Genomic DNA, 15,326 nt, shown 5'->3' with positions numbered 1-15,326 from the left:
TTGTGGTTTCTGTTAGAACTTTTCTACCTCTAACTACTGGTTCATAAATGAATACGTTTGAAAATGGAATGCATCAACATAACGGTGTTGGCAGTATAAAAATATCTACAGCACCTTGTATTCCCAGGTGGTCTCCCATCCAAGTACTAACCAGGCCCAACACTACTTAGCTTCCAAGATCAGATGAGATTGGGCGTATCCAGTGTGGTATGGCTGTAGATGAGATTTGTGGTTTCTGTTAGAACTTTTCTACTTCTAACTACTGGTTCATAAATGAATACGTTTGAAAATGGAATGCATCAACAGAACGGTGTTGGCAGTATAAAAATATCTACAGCACCTTGTATTCCAAGGTGGTCTCCCATCCAAGTACTAACCAGGCCCAACACTGCTTAGCTTCCAAGATCAGATGAGATTGGGCGTATCCAGTGCGGTGTGGCTGTTGATGAACTTTGTGGTTTCTGTTAGAACATTTCTACTTCTAACTACTGGTTCATAAATGAATACGTTTGAAAATGGAATGCATCAACAGAACGGTGTTGGCAGTATAAAAATATCTACAGCACCTTGTATTCCCAGGTGGTCTCCCATCCAAGTACTAACCAGGCCCAACACTGCTTAGCTTCCAAGATCAGATGAGATTGGGCGTATCCAGTGTGGTGTGGCTGTAGATAAGCTTTGTGGTTTCTGTTAGAACTTTTCTACTTCTAACTACTGGTTCATAAATGAATACGTTTAAAAATGGAATGCATCAACAGAACGGTGTTGGCAGTATAAAAATATCTACAGCACCTTGTATTCCCAGGTGGTCTCCCATCCAAGTACTAACCAGGCCCAACACTGCTTAGCTTCCAAGATCAGATGAGATTGGGCGTATCCAGTGTGGTGTGGCTGAAGATGAACTTTGTGGTTTCTGCTAGAACATTTCTACTTCTAACTACTGGTTCATAAATTCATAAATGAATACGTTTTAAAATGGAATGCATCAACAGAACGGTGCTGGCAGTATAAAATTATCTCCAGCACCTTGTATTCCCAGGTGGTCTCCCATCCAAGTACTAACCAGGCCCAACACTGCTTAGCTTCCAAGATCAGATGAGATTGGGCGTATCCAGTGTGGTGTGGCTGTAGATGAGCTTTATGGTTTCTGTTAGAACTTTTCTACTTCTAAATATTGGTTCATAAATGAATACGTTTGAAAATGGAATGCATCAACAGAACGGTGTTGGTAGTATAAAAAGTCTACAGCACCTTGTATTCCCAGGTGGTCTCCCATCCAAGTACTAACCAGGCCCAACATTGCTTAGCTTCCAAGATCAGATGAGTTTGGGCGTATCCAGTGTGGTGTGGCTGTAGATGCGCTTTGTGGTTTCTGTTAGAACTTTTCTACTTCTAACTACTGGTTCATAAATGAATACGTTTGAAAATGGAATGCATCAACAGAACGGTGTTGGCAGTATAAAAATGTCTACAGCACCTTGTATTCCAAGGTGGTCTCCCATCCAAGTACTAACCAGGCCCAACACTGCTTAGCTTCCAAGATCAGATGAGATTGGGCGTATCCAGTGTGGTGTGGCTGTAGATGAGCTTTGTGGTTTCTGTTAGAACTTTTCTACTTCTAACTACTGGTTCATAAATGAATACGTTTGAAAATGGAATGCATCAACAGAACGGTGTTGGCAGTATAAAAATGTCTACAGCACCTTGTATTCCCAGGTGGTCTCCCATCCAAGTTCTAACCAGGCCCAACACTGCTTAGCTTCCAAGATCAGATGAGATTGGGCGTATCCAGTGTGGTGTGGCTGTAGATGAGCTTTGTGGTTTCTGTTAGAACTTTTCTACTTCTAACTACTGGTTCATAAATGAATACGTTTGAAAATGGAATGCATCAACAGAACGGTGTTGTCAGTATAAAAATATCTACAGCACCTTGTATTCCCAGGTGGTCTCCCATCCAACTACTAACCAGGCCCAACACTGCATAGCTTCCAAGATCAGATGAGATTGGGCGTATCCAGTGTGGTGTGGCTGTAGATGAGCTTTTTGGTTTCTGTTAGAACTTTTCTACTTCTAACTACTGGTTCATAAATGAATACGTTTGAAAATGGAATGCATCAACAGAACGGTGTTGGCAGTATAAAAATATCTACAGCACCTTGTATTCCCAGGTTATCTCCCACCCAAGTACTAACCAGGCCCAACACTGCTTAGCTTCCAAGATCAGATGAGATTGGGCGTATCCAGTGTGGTGTGGCTGTAGATGAGCTTTGTGGTTTCTGTTAGAACTTTTCTACTTCTAACTACTGGTTCATAAATGAATACGTTTGAAAATGGAATGCATCAACTGAACGGTGTTGGCAGTATAAAAATATCTACAGCACCTTGTATTCCCAGGTGGTCTCCCATCCAAGTACTAACCAGGCCCAACACTGCTTAGCTTCCAAAATCAGAGGAGATTGGGCGTATCCAGTGTGGTATGGCTGTAGATGAGATTTGTGGTTTCTGTTAGAACTTTTCTACTTCTAACTACTGGTTCATAAATGAATACGTTTGAAAATGGAATGCATCAACAGAACGGTGTTGGCAGTATAAAAATATCTACAGCACCTTGTATTCCCAGGTGGTCTCCCATCCAAGTACTAACCAGGACCAACACTGCTTAGCTTCCAAGATCAGATGAGATTGGGCGTATCCAGTGTGGTGTGGCTGTAGATGAGCTTTGTGGTTTCTGTTAGAACTTTTCTACTTCTAACTACTGGTTCATAAATGAATACGTTTGAAAATGGAATGCATCAACAGAACGGTGTTGGCAGTATAAAAATATCTACAGCACCTTGTATTCCCAAGTGGTCTCCCATCCAAGTACTAATCAGGCCCAACACTGCTTAGCTTCCAAGATCAGATGAGATTGGGCGTATCCAGTGTGGTGTGGCTGTAGATGAACTTTGTGGTTTCTGTTAGAACATTTCTACTTCTAACTACTGGTTCATAAATGAATACGTTTGAAAATGGAATGCATCAACAGAACGGTGTTGGCAGTATAAAAATGTCTACAGCACCTTGTTTTCCCAGGTGGTCTCCCATCCAAGAACTAACCATGCCCAACACTGCTTAGCTTCCAAGATCAGATGAGATTGGGCGTATCCAGTGTGGTGTGGCTGTAGATGAGCTTTGTGGTTTCTGTTAGAACTTTTCTACTTCTAACTACTGGTTCATAAATGAATAAGTTTGAAAATGGAATGCATCAACAGAACGGTGTTGGCAGTATAAAAATATCTACAGCACCTTGTATTCCCAGGTGGTCTCCCATCCAAGTACTAACCAGGCCCAACACTGCTTAGCTTCCAAGATCAGATGAGATTGGGCGTATCCAGTGTGGTGTGGCTGTAGATGACCTTTGTGGTTTCTGTTAGAACTTTTCTACTTCTAACTACTGGTTCATAAATGAATACGTTTGAAAATGGAATGCATCAACAGAACGGTGTTGGCAGTATAAAAATATCTACAGCACCTTGTATTCCCAGGTGGTCTCCCATCCAAGTACTAACCAGGCCCAACACTGCTTAAGCTTCCAAGATCAGATGAGATTGGGCGTATCCAGTGTGGTGTGGCTGTAGATGAACTTTGTGGTTTCTGTTAGAACATTTCTACTTCTAACTACTGGTTCATAAATGAATACGTTTTAAAATGGAATGCATCAACAGAACGGTGCTGGCAGTATAAAATTATCTACAGCACCTTGTATTCCCAGGTGGTCTCCCATCCAAGTACTAACCAGGCCCAACACTGCTTAGCTTCCAAGATCAGATGAGATTGGGCGTATCCAGTGTGGTGTGGCTGTAGATGAGCTTTGTGGTTTCTGTTAGAAATTTTCTACTTCTAACTACTGATACATAAATGAATACGTTTGAAAATGGAATGCATCAACAGAACGGTGTTGGCAGTATAAAAATGTCTACAGCACCTTGTATTCCCAGGTGGTCTCCCATCCAAGTACTAACCAGGCCCAACACTGCTTAGCTTCCAAGATCAGATGAGATTGGGCGTATCCAGTGTGGTGTGGCTGTAGATGAGCTTTGTGGTTTCTGTTAGAACTTTTCTACTTCTAACTACTGGTTCATAAATGAATACGTTTGAAAATGGAATGCATCAACAGAACGGTGTTGGCAGTATAAAAATATCTACAGCACCTTGTATTCCCAAGTGGTCTCCCCTCCAAGTACTAATCAGGCCCAACACTGCTTAGCTTCCAAGATCAGATGAGATTGGGCGTATCCAGTGTGGTGTGGCTGTAGATGAGCTTTGTGGTTTCTGTTAGAACTTTTCTACTTCTAACTACTGGTTCATAAATGAATAAGTTTGAAAATGGAATGCATCAACAGAACGGTGTTGGCAGTATAAAAATATCTACAGCACCTTGTATTCCCAGGTGGTCTCCCATCCAAGTACTAACCAGGCCCAACACTGCTTAGCTTCCAAGATCAGATGAGATTGGGCGTATCCAGTGTGGTGTGGCTGTAGATGAACTTTGTGGTTTCTGTTAGAACATTTCTACTTCTAACTACTGGTTCATAAATGAATACGTTTTAAAATGGAATGCATCAACAGAACGGTGCTGGCAGTATAAAATTATCTACAGCACCTTGTATTCCCAGGTGGTCTCCCATCCAAGTACTAACCAGGCCCAACACTGCTTAGCTTCCAAGATCAGATGAGATTGGGCGTATCCAGTGTGGTGTGGCTGTAGATGAGCTTTGTGGTTTCTGTTAGAACTTTTCTACTTCTAACTACTGGTTCATAAATGAATACGTTTGAAAATGGAATGCATCAACAGAACGGTGTTGGCAGTATAAAAATATCTACAGCACCTTGTATTCCCAGGTGGTCTCCCATCCAAGTACTAACCAGGCCCAACACTGCTTAGCTTCCAAGATCAGATGAGATTGGGCGTATCCAGTGTGGTGTGGCTGTAGATTAACTTTGTGGTTTCTGTTAGAACATTTCTACTTCTAACTACTGGTTCATAAATGAATACGTTTTAAAATGGAATGCATCAACAGAACGGTGCTGGCAGTATAAAATTATCTACAGCACCTTGTATTCCCAGGTGGTCTCCCATCCAAATACTAACCAGGCCCAACACTGCTTAGCTTCCAAGATCAGATGAGATTGGGCGTATCCAGTGTGGTGTGGCTGTAGATGAGCTTTGTGGTTTCTGTTAGAAATTTTCTACTTCTATCTACTGGTACATAAATGAATACGTTTGAAAATGGAATGCATCAACAGAACGGTGTTGGCAGTATAAAAATATCTACAGCACCTTGTATTCCCAGGTGGTCTCCCATCCAAGTACTAACCAGGCCCAACACTGCTTAGCTTCCAAGATCAGATGAGATTGGGCATATCCAGTGTGGTGTGGCTGTAGATGAGCTTTGTGGTTTCTGTTAGAACTTTTCTACTTCTAACTACTGGTTCATAAATGAATACGTTTGAAAATGGAATGCATCAACAGAACGGTGTTGGCAGTATAAAAATATCTACAGCACCTTGTATTCCCAGGTGGTCTCCCATCCAAGTCCTAACCAGGCACAACACTGCTTAGCTTCCAAGATCAGATGAGATTGGGCGTATCCAGTGTGGCTATGGATGTAGATGAGCTTTGTGGTTTCTGTTAGAACTTTTCTACCTCTAACTACTGGTTCATAAATGAATACGTTTGAAAATGGAATGCATCAACATAACGGTGTTGGCAGTATAAAAATATCTACAGCACCTTGTATTCCCAGGTGGTCTCCCATCCAAGTACTAACCAGGCCCAACACTACTTAGCTTCCAAGATCAGATGAGATTGGGCGTATCCAGTGTGGTATGGCTGTAGATGAGATTTGTGGTTTCTGTTAGAACTTTTCTACTTCTAACTACTGGTTCATAAATGAATACGTTTGAAAATGGAATGCATCAACAGAACGGTGTTGGCAGTATAAAAATATCTACAGCACCTTGTATTCCAAGGTGGTCTCCCATCCAAGTACTAACCAGGCCCAACACTGCTTAGCTTCCAAGATCAGATGAGATTGGGCGTATCCAGTGCGGTGTGGCTGTTGATGAACTTTGTGGTTTCTGTTAGAACATTTCTACTTCTAACTACTGGTTCATAAATGAATACGTTTGAAAATGGAATGCATCAACAGAACGGTGTTGGCAGTATAAAAATATCTACAGCACCTTGTATTCCCAGGTGGTCTCCCATCCAAGTACTAACCAGGCCCAACACTGCTTAGCTTCCAAGATCAGATGAGATTGGGCGTATCCAGTGTGGTGTGGCTGTAGATAAGCTTTGTGGTTTCTGTTAGAACTTTTCTACTTCTAACTACTGGTTCATAAATGAATACGTTTAAAAATGGAATGCATCAACAGAACGGTGTTGGCAGTATAAAAATATCTACAGCACCTTGTATTCCCAGGTGGTCTCCCATCCAAGTACTAACCAGGCCCAACACTGCTTAGCTTCCAAGATCAGATGAGATTGGGCGTATCCAGTGTGGTGTGGCTGAAGATGAACTTTGTGGTTTCTGCTAGAACATTTCTACTTCTAACTACTGGTTCATAAATTCATAAATGAATACGTTTTAAAATGGAATGCATCAACAGAACGGTGCTGGCAGTATAAAATTATCTCCAGCACCTTGTATTCCCAGGTGGTCTCCCATCCAAGTACTAACCAGGCCCAACACTGCTTAGCTTCCAAGATCAGATGAGATTGGGCGTATCCAGTGTGGTGTGGCTGTAGATGAGCTTTATGGTTTCTGTTAGAACTTTTCTACTTCTAAATATTGGTTCATAAATGAATACGTTTGAAAATGGAATGCATCAACAGAACGGTGTTGGTAGTATAAAAAGTCTACAGCACCTTGTATTCCCAGGTGGTCTCCCATCCAAGTACTAACCAGGCCCAACATTGCTTAGCTTCCAAGATCAGATGAGTTTGGGCGTATCCAGTGTGGTGTGGCTGTAGATGCGCTTTGTGGTTTCTGTTAGAACTTTTCTACTTCTAACTACTGGTTCATAAATGAATACGTTTGAAAATGGAATGCATCAACAGAACGGTGTTGGCAGTATAAAAATGTCTACAGCACCTTGTATTCCAAGGTGGTCTCCCATCCAAGTACTAACCAGGCCCAACACTGCTTAGCTTCCAAGATCAGATGAGATTGGGCGTATCCAGTGTGGTGTGGCTGTAGATGAGCTTTGTGGTTTCTGTTAGAACTTTTCTACTTCTAACTACTGGTTCATAAATGAATACGTTTGAAAATGGAATGCATCAACAGAACGGTGTTGGCAGTATAAAAATGTCTACAGCACCTTGTATTCCCAGGTGGTCTCCCATCCAAGTTCTAACCAGGCCCAACACTGCTTAGCTTCCAAGATCAGATGAGATTGGGCGTATCCAGTGTGGTGTGGCTGTAGATGAGCTTTGTGGTTTCTGTTAGAACTTTTCTACTTCTAACTACTGGTTCATAAATGAATACGTTTGAAAATGGAATGCATCAACAGAACGGTGTTGTCAGTATAAAAATATCTACAGCACCTTGTATTCCCAGGTGGTCTCCCATCCAACTACTAACCAGGCCCAACACTGCATAGCTTCCAAGATCAGATGAGATTGGGCGTATCCAGTGTGGTGTGGCTGTAGATGAGCTTTTTGGTTTCTGTTAGAACTTTTCTACTTCTAACTACTGGTTCATAAATGAATACGTTTGAAAATGGAATGCATCAACAGAACGGTGTTGGCAGTATAAAAATATCTACAGCACCTTGTATTCCCAGGTTATCTCCCACCCAAGTACTAACCAGGCCCAACACTGCTTAGCTTCCAAGATCAGATGAGATTGGGCGTATCCAGTGTGGTGTGGCTGTAGATGAGCTTTGTGGTTTCTGTTAGAACTTTTCTACTTCTAACTACTGGTTCATAAATGAATACGTTTGAAAATGGAATGCATCAACTGAACGGTGTTGGCAGTATAAAAATATCTACAGCACCTTGTATTCCCAGGTGGTCTCCCATCCAAGTACTAACCAGGCCCAACACTGCTTAGCTTCCAAAATCAGAGGAGATTGGGCGTATCCAGTGTGGTATGGCTGTAGATGAGATTTGTGGTTTCTGTTAGAACTTTTCTACTTCTAACTACTGGTTCATAAATGAATACGTTTGAAAATGGAATGCATCAACAGAACGGTGTTGGCAGTATAAAAATATCTACAGCACCTTGTATTCCCAGGTGGTCTCCCATCCAAGTACTAACCAGGACCAACACTGCTTAGCTTCCAAGATCAGATGAGATTGGGCGTATCCAGTGTGGTGTGGCTGTAGATGAGCTTTGTGGTTTCTGTTAGAACTTTTCTACTTCTAACTACTGGTTCATAAATGAATACGTTTGAAAATGGAATGCATCAACAGAACGGTGTTGGCAGTATAAAAATATCTACAGCACCTTGTATTCCCAGGTGGTCTCCCATCCAAGTCCTAACCAGGCACAACACTGCTTAGCTTCCAAGATCAGATGAGATTGGGCGTATCCAGTGTGGTTTTGGATGTAGATGAGCTTTGTGGTTTCTGTTAAAACTTTTCTACTTCTAACTACTGGTTCATAAATGCATATGTTTGAAAATGGAATGCATCAACAGAACGGTGTTGGCAGTATAAAAATATCTACAGCACCTTGTATTCCCAGGTGGTCTCCAATCCAAGTACTAACCAGGCCCAACACTGCTTAGCTTCCAAGATCAGATGTGATTGGGCGTATCCAGTGTGGTGTGGCTGTAGATGAATTTTGTGGTTTCTGTTGGAACTTTTCTACTTCTAAGTACTGGTTCATAAATGAATACGTTTGAAAATGGAATGCATCAACATAACGGTGTTGGCAGTATAAAAATATCTACAGCACCTTGTATTCCCAAGTGGTCTCCCATCCAAGTACTAATCAGGCCCAACACTGCTTAGCTTCCAAGATCAGATGAGATTGGGCGTATCCAGTGTGGTGTGGCTGTAGATGAGCTTTGTGGTTTCTGTTAAAACTTTTCTACTTCTAACTGCTGGTTCATAAATGAATACGTTTCAAAATGGAATGCATCAACAGAACGGTGTTGGCAGTATAAAAATATCTACAGCACCTTGTATTCCCAGGTGGTCTCCCATCCAAGTACTAACCAGGCCCAACACTGCTTAGCTTCAAAGATCAGATGAGATTGGGCGCATCCAGTGTGGTGTGGCTGTAGATGAGCTTTGTGGTTTCTGTTAGAACTTTTCTACTTCTAACTACTGGTTCATAAATGAATACGTTTGAAAATGGAATGCATCGACAGAACGGTGTTGGCAGTATAAAAATATCTACAGCATCTTGTATTCCCAGGTTGTCTCCCATCCAAGTACTAACCAGGCCCAACACTGCTTAGCTTCCAAGATCAGATGAGATTGGGCGTATCCAGTGTGGTGTGGCTGTAGATGAGCTTTGTGGTTTCTGTTAGAACTTTTCTACTTCTAAGTACTGGTTCATAAATGAATACGTTTGAAAATGGAATGCATCAACCGAACGGTGTTGGCAGTATAAAAATATCTACAGCACCTTGTATTCCCAAGTGGTCTTCCATCCAAGTACTAATCAGGCCCAACACTGCTTAGCTTCCAAGAACAGATAAGATTGGGCGTATCCAGTGTGGTGTGACTGTAGATGAGCTTTGTGGTTTCTGTTAGAACTTTTCTACTTCTAACTACTGGTTCATAAATGAATACGTTTGAAAATGGAATGCATCAACAGAACGGTGTTGGCAGTATAAAAATATCTACAGCACCTTGTATTCCCAGGTGGTCTCCCATCCAAGTACTAACCAGGCCCAACACTGCTTAGCTTCCAAGATCAGAGGAGATTGGGCGTATCCAGTGTGGTGTGGCTGTTGATGAACTTTGTGGTTTCTGTTAGAACATTTCTACTTCTAACTACTGGTTCATAAATGAATACGTTTGAAAATGGAATGCATCAACAGAACGGTGCTGGCAGTATAAAAATATCTACAGCACCTTGTATTCCCAGGTGGTCTCCCATCCAAGTACTAACCAGGCCCAACACTGCTTAACTTCCAAGATCAGATGAGATTGGGCGTATCCAGTGTGGTGTGGCTGTAGATGAGCTTTGTGGTTTCTGTTAGAGCTTTTCTACTTCTAAGTACTGGTTCATAAATGAATACGTTTGAAAATGGAATGCATCAACAGAACGGTGTTGGCAGTATAAAAATGTCTACAGCACCTTGTATTCCCAGGTGGTATCCCATCCAAGTACTAATCAGGCCCAACACTGCTTAGCTTCCAAGATCAGATGAGATTGGGCGTATCCAGTGTGGTGTGGCTGTAGATGAGCTTTGTGGTTTCTGTTAGAACTTTTCTACTTCTAAGTACTGGTTCATAAATGAATACGTTTGAAAATGGAATGCATCAACAGAACGGTGTTGGCAGTATAAAAATATCTACAGCACCTTGTATTCCCAGGTGGTCTCCCATCCAAGTACTAACCAGGACCAACACTGCTTAGCTTCCAAGATCAGATGAGATTGGGCGTATCCAGTGTGGTGTGGCTGTAGATGAGCTTTGTGGTTTCTGTTAGAACTTTTCTACTTCTAACTACTGGTTCATAAATGAATACGTTTGAAAATGGAATGCATCAACAGAACGGTGTTGGCAGTATCAAAATATCTACAGCACCTTGTATTCCCAGGTGGTCTCCCATCCAAGTCCTAACCAGGCACAACACTGCTTAGCTTCCAAGATCAGATGAGATTGGGCGTATCCAGTGTGGTTTTGGATGTAGATGAGCTTTGTGGTTTCTGTTAAAACTTTTCTACTTCAAACTACTGGTTCATAAATGCATATGTTTGAAAATGGAATGCATCAACAGAACGGTGTTGGCAGTATAAAAATATCTACAGCACCTTGTATTCCCAGGTGGTCTCCAATCCAAGTACTAACCAGGCCCAACACTGCTTAGCTTCCAAGATCAGATGTGATTGGGCGTATCCAGTGTGGTGTGGCTGTAGATGAATTTTGTGGTTTCTGTTAGAACTTTTCTACTTCTAAGTACTGGTTCATAAATGAATACGTTTGAAAATGGAATGCATCAACAGAACGGTGTTGGCAGTATAAAAATATCTACAGCACCTTGTATTCCCAGGTGGTCTCCCACCCAAGTACTAACCAGGCCCAACACTGCTTAGCTTCCAAGATCAGATGAGATTGGGCGCATCCAGTGTGGTGTGGCTGTAAATGAGCTTTGTGGTTTCTGTTAGAACTTTTCTACTTCTAACTACTGGTTCATAAATGAATACGTTTGAAAATGGAATGCATCGACAGAACGGTGTTGGCAGTATAAAAATATCTACAGCATCTTGTATTCCCAGGTGGTCTCCCATCCAAGTACTAACCAGGCCCAACACTGCTTAGCTTCCAAGATCAGATGAGATTGGGCGTATCCAGTGTGGTGTGGCTGTAGATGAGCTTTGTGGTTTCTGTTAGAACTTTTCTACTTCTAACTACTGGTTCATAAATGAATACGTTTGAAAATGGAATGCATCAACAGAACGGTGTTGGCAGTATAAAAATATCTACAGCACCTTGTATTCCCAGGTGGTCTCCCATCCAAGTACTAACCAGGCCCAACACTGCTTAGCTTCCAAGATCAGATGAGATTGGGCGTATCCAGTGTGGTGTGGCTGTTGATGAACTTTATGGTTTCTGTTAGAACTTTTCTACTTCTAACTACTGGTTCATAAATGAATACGTTTGAAAATGGAATGCATCAACAGAACGGTGTTGGCAGTATAAAAATGTCTACAGCACCTTGTATTCCCAGGTGGTCTCCCATCCAAGTACTAACCAGGCCCAACACTGCTTAGTTTCCAAGATCAGATGAGATTGGGTGTATCCAGTGTAGTGTGGCTGTAGATGAGCTTTGTGGTTTCTGTTAAAACTTTTCTACTTCTAACTACTGGTTCATAAATGAATACGTTTGAAAATGGAATGCATCAACAGAACGGTGTTGGCAGTATAAAAATATCTACAGCACCTTGTATTCCCAGGTGGTCTCCCATCCAAGTACTAACCAGGCCCAACACTGCTTAGCTTCCAAGATCAGATGAGATTGGGCGTATCCAGTGTGGTGTGGCTGTAGATGAGCTTTGTGGTTTCTGTTAGAACTTTTCTACTTCTAAGTACTGGTTCATAAATGAATACGTTTGAAAATGGAATGCATCAACCGAACGGTGTTGGCAGTATAAAAATATCTACAGCACCTTGTATTCCCAAGTGGTCTCCCATCCAAGTACTAATCAGGCCCAACACTGCTTAGCTTCCAAGATCAGATGAGATTTGGCGTATCCAGTGTGGTGTGGCTGTAGATGAGCTTTGTGGTTTCTGTTAGAACTTTTCTACTTCTAACTACTGGTTCATAAATGAATACGTTTGAAAATGGAATGCATCAACAGAACGGTGTTGGCAGTATAAAAATATCTACAGCACCTTGTATTCCCAGGTGGTCTCCCATCCAAGTACTAACCAGGCCCAACACTGCTTAGCTTCCAAGATCATATGAGATTGGGCGTATCCAGTGTGGTGTGGCTGTTGATGAACTTTATGGTTTCTGTTAGAACTTTTCTACTTCTAACTACTGGTTCATAAATGAATACGTTTGAAAATGGAATGCATCAACAGAACGGTGTTGGCAGTATAAACATATCTACAGCACCTTGTATTCCCAGGTGGTCTCCCATCCAAGTACGAACCAGGCCCAACACTGCTTAACTTCCAAGATCTGATGAGATTGGGCATACCCAGTGTGGTGTGGCTGTAGATGAGCTTTGCGGTTTCTATTAGAACTTTTCTACTTCTAACTACTGGTTCATAAATGAATACGTTTGAAAATGGAATGCATCAACAGAACGGTGTTGGCAGTATAAAAATATCTACAGCACCTTGTATTCCCAGGTGGTCTCCCATCCAAGTACTAACCAGGCCCAACACTGCTTAGCTTCCAAGATCAGATGAGATTGGGCGTATCCAGTGTGGTTTGGATGTAGATGAGCTTTGTGGTTTCTGTTAGAACTTTTCTACTTCTAACTACTGGTTCATAAATGAATACGTTTGAAAATGGAATGCATCAACAGAACGGTGTTGGCAGTATAAAAATATCTACAGCACCTTGTATTCCCAGGTGGTCTCCCATCCAAGCACTAACCAGGCCCAACACTGCTTAGCTTCCAAGATCAGACGAGATTGGGCGTATCCAGTTTCGTGTGGCTGTAGATGAGCTTTGTGGTTTCTATTAGAACTTTTCTACTTCTAACTACTGGTTCATAAATGAATACGTTTGAAAATGGAATGCATCAACAGAACGGTGTTGGCAGTATAAACATATCTACAGCACCTTGTATTCCCAGGTGGTCTCCCATCCAAGTACGAACCAGGCCCAACACTGCTTAACTTCCAAGATCTGATGAGATTGGGCATATCCAGTGTGGTGTGGCTGTAGATGAGCTTTGCGGTTTCTATTAGAACTTTTCTACTTCTAACTACTGGTTCATAAATGAATACGTTTGAAAATGGAATGCATCAACAGAACGGTGTTGGCAGTATAAAAATATCTACAGCACCTTGTATTCCCAGGTGGTCTCCCATCCAAGTACTAACCAGGCCCAACACTGCTTAGCTTCCAAGATCAGATGAGATTGGGCGTATCCAGTGTGGTTTGGATGTAGATGAGTTTTGTGGTTTCTGTTAGAACTTTTCTACTTCTAACTACTGGTTCATAAATGAATACGTTTGAAAATGGAATGCATCAACAGAACGGTGTTGGCAGTATAAAAATATCTACAGCACCTTGTATTCCCAGGTGGTCTCCCATCCAAGTACTAACCAGTCCCAACACTGCTTAGCTTCCAAGATCAGATGAGATTGGGCGTATCCAGTGTGGTGTGGCTGTAGATGAGCTTTGGGGTTTCTGTTAGAACTTTTCTACTTCTAACTACTGGTTCATAAATGAATACGTTTGAAAATGGAATGCATCAACAGAACGGTGTTGGCAGTATAAAAATATCTACAGCACCTTGTATTCCCAGTTGGTCTCCCATCTAAGTACTAACCAGGCCCAACACTGCTTAGCTTCCAAGATCAGATGAGATTGGGCGTATCCAGTGTGGTGTGGCTGTAGATGAGCTTTGTTGTTTCTGTTAGAACTTTTCTACTTCTAACTACTGGTTCATAAATGAATACATTTGAAAATGGAATGCATCAACAGAACGGTGTTGGCAGTATAAAAATATCTACAGCACCTTGTATTCCCAGGTGGTCTCCCATCCTAGTACTAACCAGGCCCAACACTGCTTAGCTTCCAATATCAGATGAGATTGGGCGTACCCAGTGTGGTTTGGATGTAGATGAGCTTTGTGGTTTCTGTTAGAACTTTTCTACTTCTAACTACTGGTTCATAAATGAACACTTTTGAAAATGGAATGCATCAACAGAACGGTGTTGGCAGTATAAAAATATCTACAGCACCTTGTATTCCCAGGTGGTCTCCCATCCAAGTACTAACCAGGCCCAACACTGCTTAGCTTCCAAGATCAGATGAGATTGGGCGTATCCAGTGTGGTGTGGCTGTAGATGAGCTTTGTGATTTCTGTTAGAACTTTTCTACTTCTAACTACTGGTTCATAAATGAATACATTTGAAAATGGAATGCATCAACAGAACGGTGTTGGCAGTATAAAAATATCTACAGCACCTTGTATTCCCAGGTGGTCTCCTATCCAAGTACTAACCAGGCCCAACACTGCTTAGCTTCCAAGATAAGATGAGTTTGGGCGTATCCAGTGTGGTGTTGCTGTAGATGAGCTTTGTGGTTTCTGTTAGAACTTTTCTACTTCTAACTACTGGTTCATAAATGAGTACATTTGAAAATGGAATGCATCAACAGAACGGTGTTGGCAGTATAAAAATATCTACAGCACCTTGTATTCCCAGGTGGTCTCCCATCCAAGTACTAACCAGGCCCAACACTGCTTAGCTTCCAAGATCAGATGAGATTGGGCGTATCCAGTGTGGTGTGGCTGTAGATGAGCTTTGTGGTTTCTGCTAGAACTTTTCTACTTCTAACTACTGGTTCATAAATAAGTACGTTTGAAAATGGAATGCATCAACAGAACGGTGTTGGCAGTATTAAAATATCTACAGCACCTTGTATTCCCAGGTGGTCTCCGATCCAAGTACTAACCAGGCACAACACTGC

The 15,326-nt window shown here is 41.9% G+C and overlaps 54 non-coding genes and 14 pseudogenes across 54 annotated transcripts; all 68 read right to left on the bottom strand.

Annotated features, from left to right (window-relative positions):
• Positions 1-102: 102 nt before the first annotated feature.
• On the bottom strand, positions 103-221 carry LOC134900714 (5S ribosomal RNA). The gene has a single exon (XR_010174222.1). It is a non-coding gene; the product is annotated as a 5S ribosomal RNA (ribosomal RNA).
• A 107-nt stretch (positions 222-328) lies between these two features.
• LOC135067826 (5S ribosomal RNA) lies at positions 329-447 on the bottom strand. The gene has a single exon (XR_010254035.1). It is a non-coding gene; the product is annotated as a 5S ribosomal RNA (ribosomal RNA).
• A 107-nt stretch (positions 448-554) lies between these two features.
• On the bottom strand, positions 555-673 carry LOC135064191 (5S ribosomal RNA). Its single transcript, XR_010250504.1, has one exon. It is a non-coding gene; the product is annotated as a 5S ribosomal RNA (ribosomal RNA).
• A 107-nt stretch (positions 674-780) lies between these two features.
• LOC135061680 (5S ribosomal RNA) lies at positions 781-899 on the bottom strand. Its single transcript, XR_010248054.1, has one exon. It is a non-coding gene; the product is annotated as a 5S ribosomal RNA (ribosomal RNA).
• A 115-nt stretch (positions 900-1,014) lies between these two features.
• On the bottom strand, positions 1,015-1,133 carry LOC135066051 (5S ribosomal RNA). The gene has a single exon (XR_010252311.1). It is a non-coding gene; the product is annotated as a 5S ribosomal RNA (ribosomal RNA).
• Positions 1,134-1,239: 106 nt separating this feature from the next.
• On the bottom strand, positions 1,240-1,358 carry LOC134885535 (5S ribosomal RNA). Its single transcript, XR_010169648.1, has one exon. It is a non-coding gene; the product is annotated as a 5S ribosomal RNA (ribosomal RNA).
• A 107-nt stretch (positions 1,359-1,465) lies between these two features.
• Positions 1,466-1,584, bottom strand: LOC135066782 (5S ribosomal RNA). The gene has a single exon (XR_010253022.1). It is a non-coding gene; the product is annotated as a 5S ribosomal RNA (ribosomal RNA).
• Positions 1,585-1,691: 107 nt separating this feature from the next.
• Positions 1,692-1,810, bottom strand: LOC134887210 (5S ribosomal RNA; annotated as a pseudogene).
• A 107-nt stretch (positions 1,811-1,917) lies between these two features.
• LOC134885596 (5S ribosomal RNA) lies at positions 1,918-2,036 on the bottom strand. The gene has a single exon (XR_010169709.1). It is a non-coding gene; the product is annotated as a 5S ribosomal RNA (ribosomal RNA).
• A 107-nt stretch (positions 2,037-2,143) lies between these two features.
• On the bottom strand, positions 2,144-2,262 carry LOC134888640 (5S ribosomal RNA; annotated as a pseudogene).
• Positions 2,263-2,369: 107 nt separating this feature from the next.
• On the bottom strand, positions 2,370-2,488 carry LOC135064939 (5S ribosomal RNA). Its single transcript, XR_010251235.1, has one exon. It is a non-coding gene; the product is annotated as a 5S ribosomal RNA (ribosomal RNA).
• A 107-nt stretch (positions 2,489-2,595) lies between these two features.
• LOC135063111 (5S ribosomal RNA) lies at positions 2,596-2,714 on the bottom strand. Its single transcript, XR_010249449.1, has one exon. It is a non-coding gene; the product is annotated as a 5S ribosomal RNA (ribosomal RNA).
• Positions 2,715-2,821: 107 nt separating this feature from the next.
• LOC134901846 (5S ribosomal RNA) lies at positions 2,822-2,940 on the bottom strand. The gene has a single exon (XR_010175324.1). It is a non-coding gene; the product is annotated as a 5S ribosomal RNA (ribosomal RNA).
• Positions 2,941-3,047: 107 nt separating this feature from the next.
• Positions 3,048-3,166, bottom strand: LOC134890177 (5S ribosomal RNA; annotated as a pseudogene).
• A 107-nt stretch (positions 3,167-3,273) lies between these two features.
• Positions 3,274-3,392, bottom strand: LOC135064180 (5S ribosomal RNA). The gene has a single exon (XR_010250493.1). It is a non-coding gene; the product is annotated as a 5S ribosomal RNA (ribosomal RNA).
• A 107-nt stretch (positions 3,393-3,499) lies between these two features.
• Positions 3,500-3,619, bottom strand: LOC135070020 (5S ribosomal RNA). The gene has a single exon (XR_010256194.1). It is a non-coding gene; the product is annotated as a 5S ribosomal RNA (ribosomal RNA).
• Positions 3,620-3,726: 107 nt separating this feature from the next.
• Positions 3,727-3,845, bottom strand: LOC135064169 (5S ribosomal RNA). The gene has a single exon (XR_010250481.1). It is a non-coding gene; the product is annotated as a 5S ribosomal RNA (ribosomal RNA).
• A 107-nt stretch (positions 3,846-3,952) lies between these two features.
• Positions 3,953-4,071, bottom strand: LOC135060220 (5S ribosomal RNA). The gene has a single exon (XR_010246613.1). It is a non-coding gene; the product is annotated as a 5S ribosomal RNA (ribosomal RNA).
• Positions 4,072-4,178: 107 nt separating this feature from the next.
• LOC135067210 (5S ribosomal RNA) lies at positions 4,179-4,297 on the bottom strand. The gene has a single exon (XR_010253432.1). It is a non-coding gene; the product is annotated as a 5S ribosomal RNA (ribosomal RNA).
• Positions 4,298-4,404: 107 nt separating this feature from the next.
• On the bottom strand, positions 4,405-4,523 carry LOC135064158 (5S ribosomal RNA). Its single transcript, XR_010250470.1, has one exon. It is a non-coding gene; the product is annotated as a 5S ribosomal RNA (ribosomal RNA).
• Positions 4,524-4,630: 107 nt separating this feature from the next.
• LOC135064147 (5S ribosomal RNA) lies at positions 4,631-4,749 on the bottom strand. The gene has a single exon (XR_010250459.1). It is a non-coding gene; the product is annotated as a 5S ribosomal RNA (ribosomal RNA).
• Positions 4,750-4,856: 107 nt separating this feature from the next.
• Positions 4,857-4,975, bottom strand: LOC135064136 (5S ribosomal RNA). Its single transcript, XR_010250448.1, has one exon. It is a non-coding gene; the product is annotated as a 5S ribosomal RNA (ribosomal RNA).
• Positions 4,976-5,082: 107 nt separating this feature from the next.
• On the bottom strand, positions 5,083-5,201 carry LOC135061869 (5S ribosomal RNA). The gene has a single exon (XR_010248236.1). It is a non-coding gene; the product is annotated as a 5S ribosomal RNA (ribosomal RNA).
• Positions 5,202-5,308: 107 nt separating this feature from the next.
• On the bottom strand, positions 5,309-5,427 carry LOC135058968 (5S ribosomal RNA). The gene has a single exon (XR_010245389.1). It is a non-coding gene; the product is annotated as a 5S ribosomal RNA (ribosomal RNA).
• Positions 5,428-5,534: 107 nt separating this feature from the next.
• Positions 5,535-5,654, bottom strand: LOC134894545 (5S ribosomal RNA; annotated as a pseudogene).
• Positions 5,655-5,761: 107 nt separating this feature from the next.
• Positions 5,762-5,880, bottom strand: LOC134900713 (5S ribosomal RNA). The gene has a single exon (XR_010174221.1). It is a non-coding gene; the product is annotated as a 5S ribosomal RNA (ribosomal RNA).
• Positions 5,881-5,987: 107 nt separating this feature from the next.
• On the bottom strand, positions 5,988-6,106 carry LOC135067825 (5S ribosomal RNA). Its single transcript, XR_010254034.1, has one exon. It is a non-coding gene; the product is annotated as a 5S ribosomal RNA (ribosomal RNA).
• A 107-nt stretch (positions 6,107-6,213) lies between these two features.
• Positions 6,214-6,332, bottom strand: LOC135064123 (5S ribosomal RNA). Its single transcript, XR_010250436.1, has one exon. It is a non-coding gene; the product is annotated as a 5S ribosomal RNA (ribosomal RNA).
• Positions 6,333-6,439: 107 nt separating this feature from the next.
• On the bottom strand, positions 6,440-6,558 carry LOC135061679 (5S ribosomal RNA). The gene has a single exon (XR_010248053.1). It is a non-coding gene; the product is annotated as a 5S ribosomal RNA (ribosomal RNA).
• Positions 6,559-6,673: 115 nt separating this feature from the next.
• On the bottom strand, positions 6,674-6,792 carry LOC135066048 (5S ribosomal RNA). Its single transcript, XR_010252309.1, has one exon. It is a non-coding gene; the product is annotated as a 5S ribosomal RNA (ribosomal RNA).
• Positions 6,793-6,898: 106 nt separating this feature from the next.
• On the bottom strand, positions 6,899-7,017 carry LOC134885533 (5S ribosomal RNA). The gene has a single exon (XR_010169646.1). It is a non-coding gene; the product is annotated as a 5S ribosomal RNA (ribosomal RNA).
• Positions 7,018-7,124: 107 nt separating this feature from the next.
• Positions 7,125-7,243, bottom strand: LOC135066781 (5S ribosomal RNA). Its single transcript, XR_010253021.1, has one exon. It is a non-coding gene; the product is annotated as a 5S ribosomal RNA (ribosomal RNA).
• Positions 7,244-7,350: 107 nt separating this feature from the next.
• On the bottom strand, positions 7,351-7,469 carry LOC134887209 (5S ribosomal RNA; annotated as a pseudogene).
• Positions 7,470-7,576: 107 nt separating this feature from the next.
• LOC134885595 (5S ribosomal RNA) lies at positions 7,577-7,695 on the bottom strand. Its single transcript, XR_010169708.1, has one exon. It is a non-coding gene; the product is annotated as a 5S ribosomal RNA (ribosomal RNA).
• Positions 7,696-7,802: 107 nt separating this feature from the next.
• Positions 7,803-7,921, bottom strand: LOC134888639 (5S ribosomal RNA; annotated as a pseudogene).
• Positions 7,922-8,028: 107 nt separating this feature from the next.
• On the bottom strand, positions 8,029-8,147 carry LOC135064937 (5S ribosomal RNA). Its single transcript, XR_010251233.1, has one exon. It is a non-coding gene; the product is annotated as a 5S ribosomal RNA (ribosomal RNA).
• Positions 8,148-8,254: 107 nt separating this feature from the next.
• LOC135063110 (5S ribosomal RNA) lies at positions 8,255-8,373 on the bottom strand. The gene has a single exon (XR_010249448.1). It is a non-coding gene; the product is annotated as a 5S ribosomal RNA (ribosomal RNA).
• A 107-nt stretch (positions 8,374-8,480) lies between these two features.
• On the bottom strand, positions 8,481-8,600 carry LOC134895228 (5S ribosomal RNA; annotated as a pseudogene).
• Positions 8,601-8,707: 107 nt separating this feature from the next.
• On the bottom strand, positions 8,708-8,826 carry LOC135070656 (5S ribosomal RNA). Its single transcript, XR_010256812.1, has one exon. It is a non-coding gene; the product is annotated as a 5S ribosomal RNA (ribosomal RNA).
• A 107-nt stretch (positions 8,827-8,933) lies between these two features.
• LOC134901845 (5S ribosomal RNA) lies at positions 8,934-9,052 on the bottom strand. Its single transcript, XR_010175323.1, has one exon. It is a non-coding gene; the product is annotated as a 5S ribosomal RNA (ribosomal RNA).
• A 107-nt stretch (positions 9,053-9,159) lies between these two features.
• Positions 9,160-9,278, bottom strand: LOC135063584 (5S ribosomal RNA). Its single transcript, XR_010249911.1, has one exon. It is a non-coding gene; the product is annotated as a 5S ribosomal RNA (ribosomal RNA).
• A 107-nt stretch (positions 9,279-9,385) lies between these two features.
• LOC134889882 (5S ribosomal RNA) lies at positions 9,386-9,504 on the bottom strand (annotated as a pseudogene).
• Positions 9,505-9,611: 107 nt separating this feature from the next.
• On the bottom strand, positions 9,612-9,730 carry LOC134891908 (5S ribosomal RNA; annotated as a pseudogene).
• Positions 9,731-9,837: 107 nt separating this feature from the next.
• LOC135068368 (5S ribosomal RNA) lies at positions 9,838-9,956 on the bottom strand. The gene has a single exon (XR_010254572.1). It is a non-coding gene; the product is annotated as a 5S ribosomal RNA (ribosomal RNA).
• Positions 9,957-10,063: 107 nt separating this feature from the next.
• On the bottom strand, positions 10,064-10,182 carry LOC134892552 (5S ribosomal RNA). The gene has a single exon (XR_010171579.1). It is a non-coding gene; the product is annotated as a 5S ribosomal RNA (ribosomal RNA).
• Positions 10,183-10,289: 107 nt separating this feature from the next.
• Positions 10,290-10,408, bottom strand: LOC135066677 (5S ribosomal RNA). Its single transcript, XR_010252917.1, has one exon. It is a non-coding gene; the product is annotated as a 5S ribosomal RNA (ribosomal RNA).
• A 107-nt stretch (positions 10,409-10,515) lies between these two features.
• LOC135063108 (5S ribosomal RNA) lies at positions 10,516-10,634 on the bottom strand. The gene has a single exon (XR_010249446.1). It is a non-coding gene; the product is annotated as a 5S ribosomal RNA (ribosomal RNA).
• Positions 10,635-10,741: 107 nt separating this feature from the next.
• On the bottom strand, positions 10,742-10,861 carry LOC134895227 (5S ribosomal RNA; annotated as a pseudogene).
• Positions 10,862-10,968: 107 nt separating this feature from the next.
• Positions 10,969-11,087, bottom strand: LOC135070655 (5S ribosomal RNA). The gene has a single exon (XR_010256811.1). It is a non-coding gene; the product is annotated as a 5S ribosomal RNA (ribosomal RNA).
• A 107-nt stretch (positions 11,088-11,194) lies between these two features.
• On the bottom strand, positions 11,195-11,313 carry LOC134901853 (5S ribosomal RNA). Its single transcript, XR_010175331.1, has one exon. It is a non-coding gene; the product is annotated as a 5S ribosomal RNA (ribosomal RNA).
• Positions 11,314-11,420: 107 nt separating this feature from the next.
• Positions 11,421-11,539, bottom strand: LOC135065413 (5S ribosomal RNA). The gene has a single exon (XR_010251698.1). It is a non-coding gene; the product is annotated as a 5S ribosomal RNA (ribosomal RNA).
• Positions 11,540-11,646: 107 nt separating this feature from the next.
• LOC135060479 (5S ribosomal RNA) lies at positions 11,647-11,765 on the bottom strand. The gene has a single exon (XR_010246872.1). It is a non-coding gene; the product is annotated as a 5S ribosomal RNA (ribosomal RNA).
• A 107-nt stretch (positions 11,766-11,872) lies between these two features.
• Positions 11,873-11,991, bottom strand: LOC134884338 (5S ribosomal RNA). The gene has a single exon (XR_010168489.1). It is a non-coding gene; the product is annotated as a 5S ribosomal RNA (ribosomal RNA).
• Positions 11,992-12,098: 107 nt separating this feature from the next.
• Positions 12,099-12,217, bottom strand: LOC135064112 (5S ribosomal RNA). The gene has a single exon (XR_010250425.1). It is a non-coding gene; the product is annotated as a 5S ribosomal RNA (ribosomal RNA).
• Positions 12,218-12,324: 107 nt separating this feature from the next.
• Positions 12,325-12,443, bottom strand: LOC135068224 (5S ribosomal RNA). The gene has a single exon (XR_010254429.1). It is a non-coding gene; the product is annotated as a 5S ribosomal RNA (ribosomal RNA).
• Positions 12,444-12,550: 107 nt separating this feature from the next.
• Positions 12,551-12,669, bottom strand: LOC135065334 (5S ribosomal RNA). Its single transcript, XR_010251617.1, has one exon. It is a non-coding gene; the product is annotated as a 5S ribosomal RNA (ribosomal RNA).
• A 107-nt stretch (positions 12,670-12,776) lies between these two features.
• Positions 12,777-12,895, bottom strand: LOC135068041 (5S ribosomal RNA). The gene has a single exon (XR_010254250.1). It is a non-coding gene; the product is annotated as a 5S ribosomal RNA (ribosomal RNA).
• Positions 12,896-13,002: 107 nt separating this feature from the next.
• On the bottom strand, positions 13,003-13,121 carry LOC135065265 (5S ribosomal RNA). Its single transcript, XR_010251548.1, has one exon. It is a non-coding gene; the product is annotated as a 5S ribosomal RNA (ribosomal RNA).
• Positions 13,122-13,228: 107 nt separating this feature from the next.
• Positions 13,229-13,347, bottom strand: LOC134893375 (5S ribosomal RNA; annotated as a pseudogene).
• A 107-nt stretch (positions 13,348-13,454) lies between these two features.
• Positions 13,455-13,573, bottom strand: LOC135062913 (5S ribosomal RNA). The gene has a single exon (XR_010249257.1). It is a non-coding gene; the product is annotated as a 5S ribosomal RNA (ribosomal RNA).
• A 107-nt stretch (positions 13,574-13,680) lies between these two features.
• Positions 13,681-13,799, bottom strand: LOC135065264 (5S ribosomal RNA). The gene has a single exon (XR_010251547.1). It is a non-coding gene; the product is annotated as a 5S ribosomal RNA (ribosomal RNA).
• Positions 13,800-13,906: 107 nt separating this feature from the next.
• LOC135068087 (5S ribosomal RNA) lies at positions 13,907-14,025 on the bottom strand. Its single transcript, XR_010254294.1, has one exon. It is a non-coding gene; the product is annotated as a 5S ribosomal RNA (ribosomal RNA).
• A 107-nt stretch (positions 14,026-14,132) lies between these two features.
• Positions 14,133-14,251, bottom strand: LOC135062633 (5S ribosomal RNA). Its single transcript, XR_010248981.1, has one exon. It is a non-coding gene; the product is annotated as a 5S ribosomal RNA (ribosomal RNA).
• A 107-nt stretch (positions 14,252-14,358) lies between these two features.
• LOC134888898 (5S ribosomal RNA) lies at positions 14,359-14,477 on the bottom strand (annotated as a pseudogene).
• A 107-nt stretch (positions 14,478-14,584) lies between these two features.
• On the bottom strand, positions 14,585-14,703 carry LOC135064099 (5S ribosomal RNA). The gene has a single exon (XR_010250414.1). It is a non-coding gene; the product is annotated as a 5S ribosomal RNA (ribosomal RNA).
• A 107-nt stretch (positions 14,704-14,810) lies between these two features.
• Positions 14,811-14,929, bottom strand: LOC134894247 (5S ribosomal RNA; annotated as a pseudogene).
• A 107-nt stretch (positions 14,930-15,036) lies between these two features.
• Positions 15,037-15,155, bottom strand: LOC135064087 (5S ribosomal RNA). Its single transcript, XR_010250403.1, has one exon. It is a non-coding gene; the product is annotated as a 5S ribosomal RNA (ribosomal RNA).
• A 107-nt stretch (positions 15,156-15,262) lies between these two features.
• The window catches only part of LOC134893231 (5S ribosomal RNA), a 119-nt pseudogene continuing 55 nt past the window's right edge, over positions 15,263-15,326 (bottom strand).

This window comes from Pseudophryne corroboree, chromosome 3 (genome assembly GCF_028390025.1).
Source record: "Pseudophryne corroboree isolate aPseCor3 chromosome 3, aPseCor3.hap2, whole genome shotgun sequence".
Lineage (NCBI taxonomy): Eukaryota > Metazoa > Chordata > Amphibia > Anura > Myobatrachidae > Pseudophryne > Pseudophryne corroboree.
This window is presented reverse-complemented; position numbering and strand designations above follow the sequence as displayed.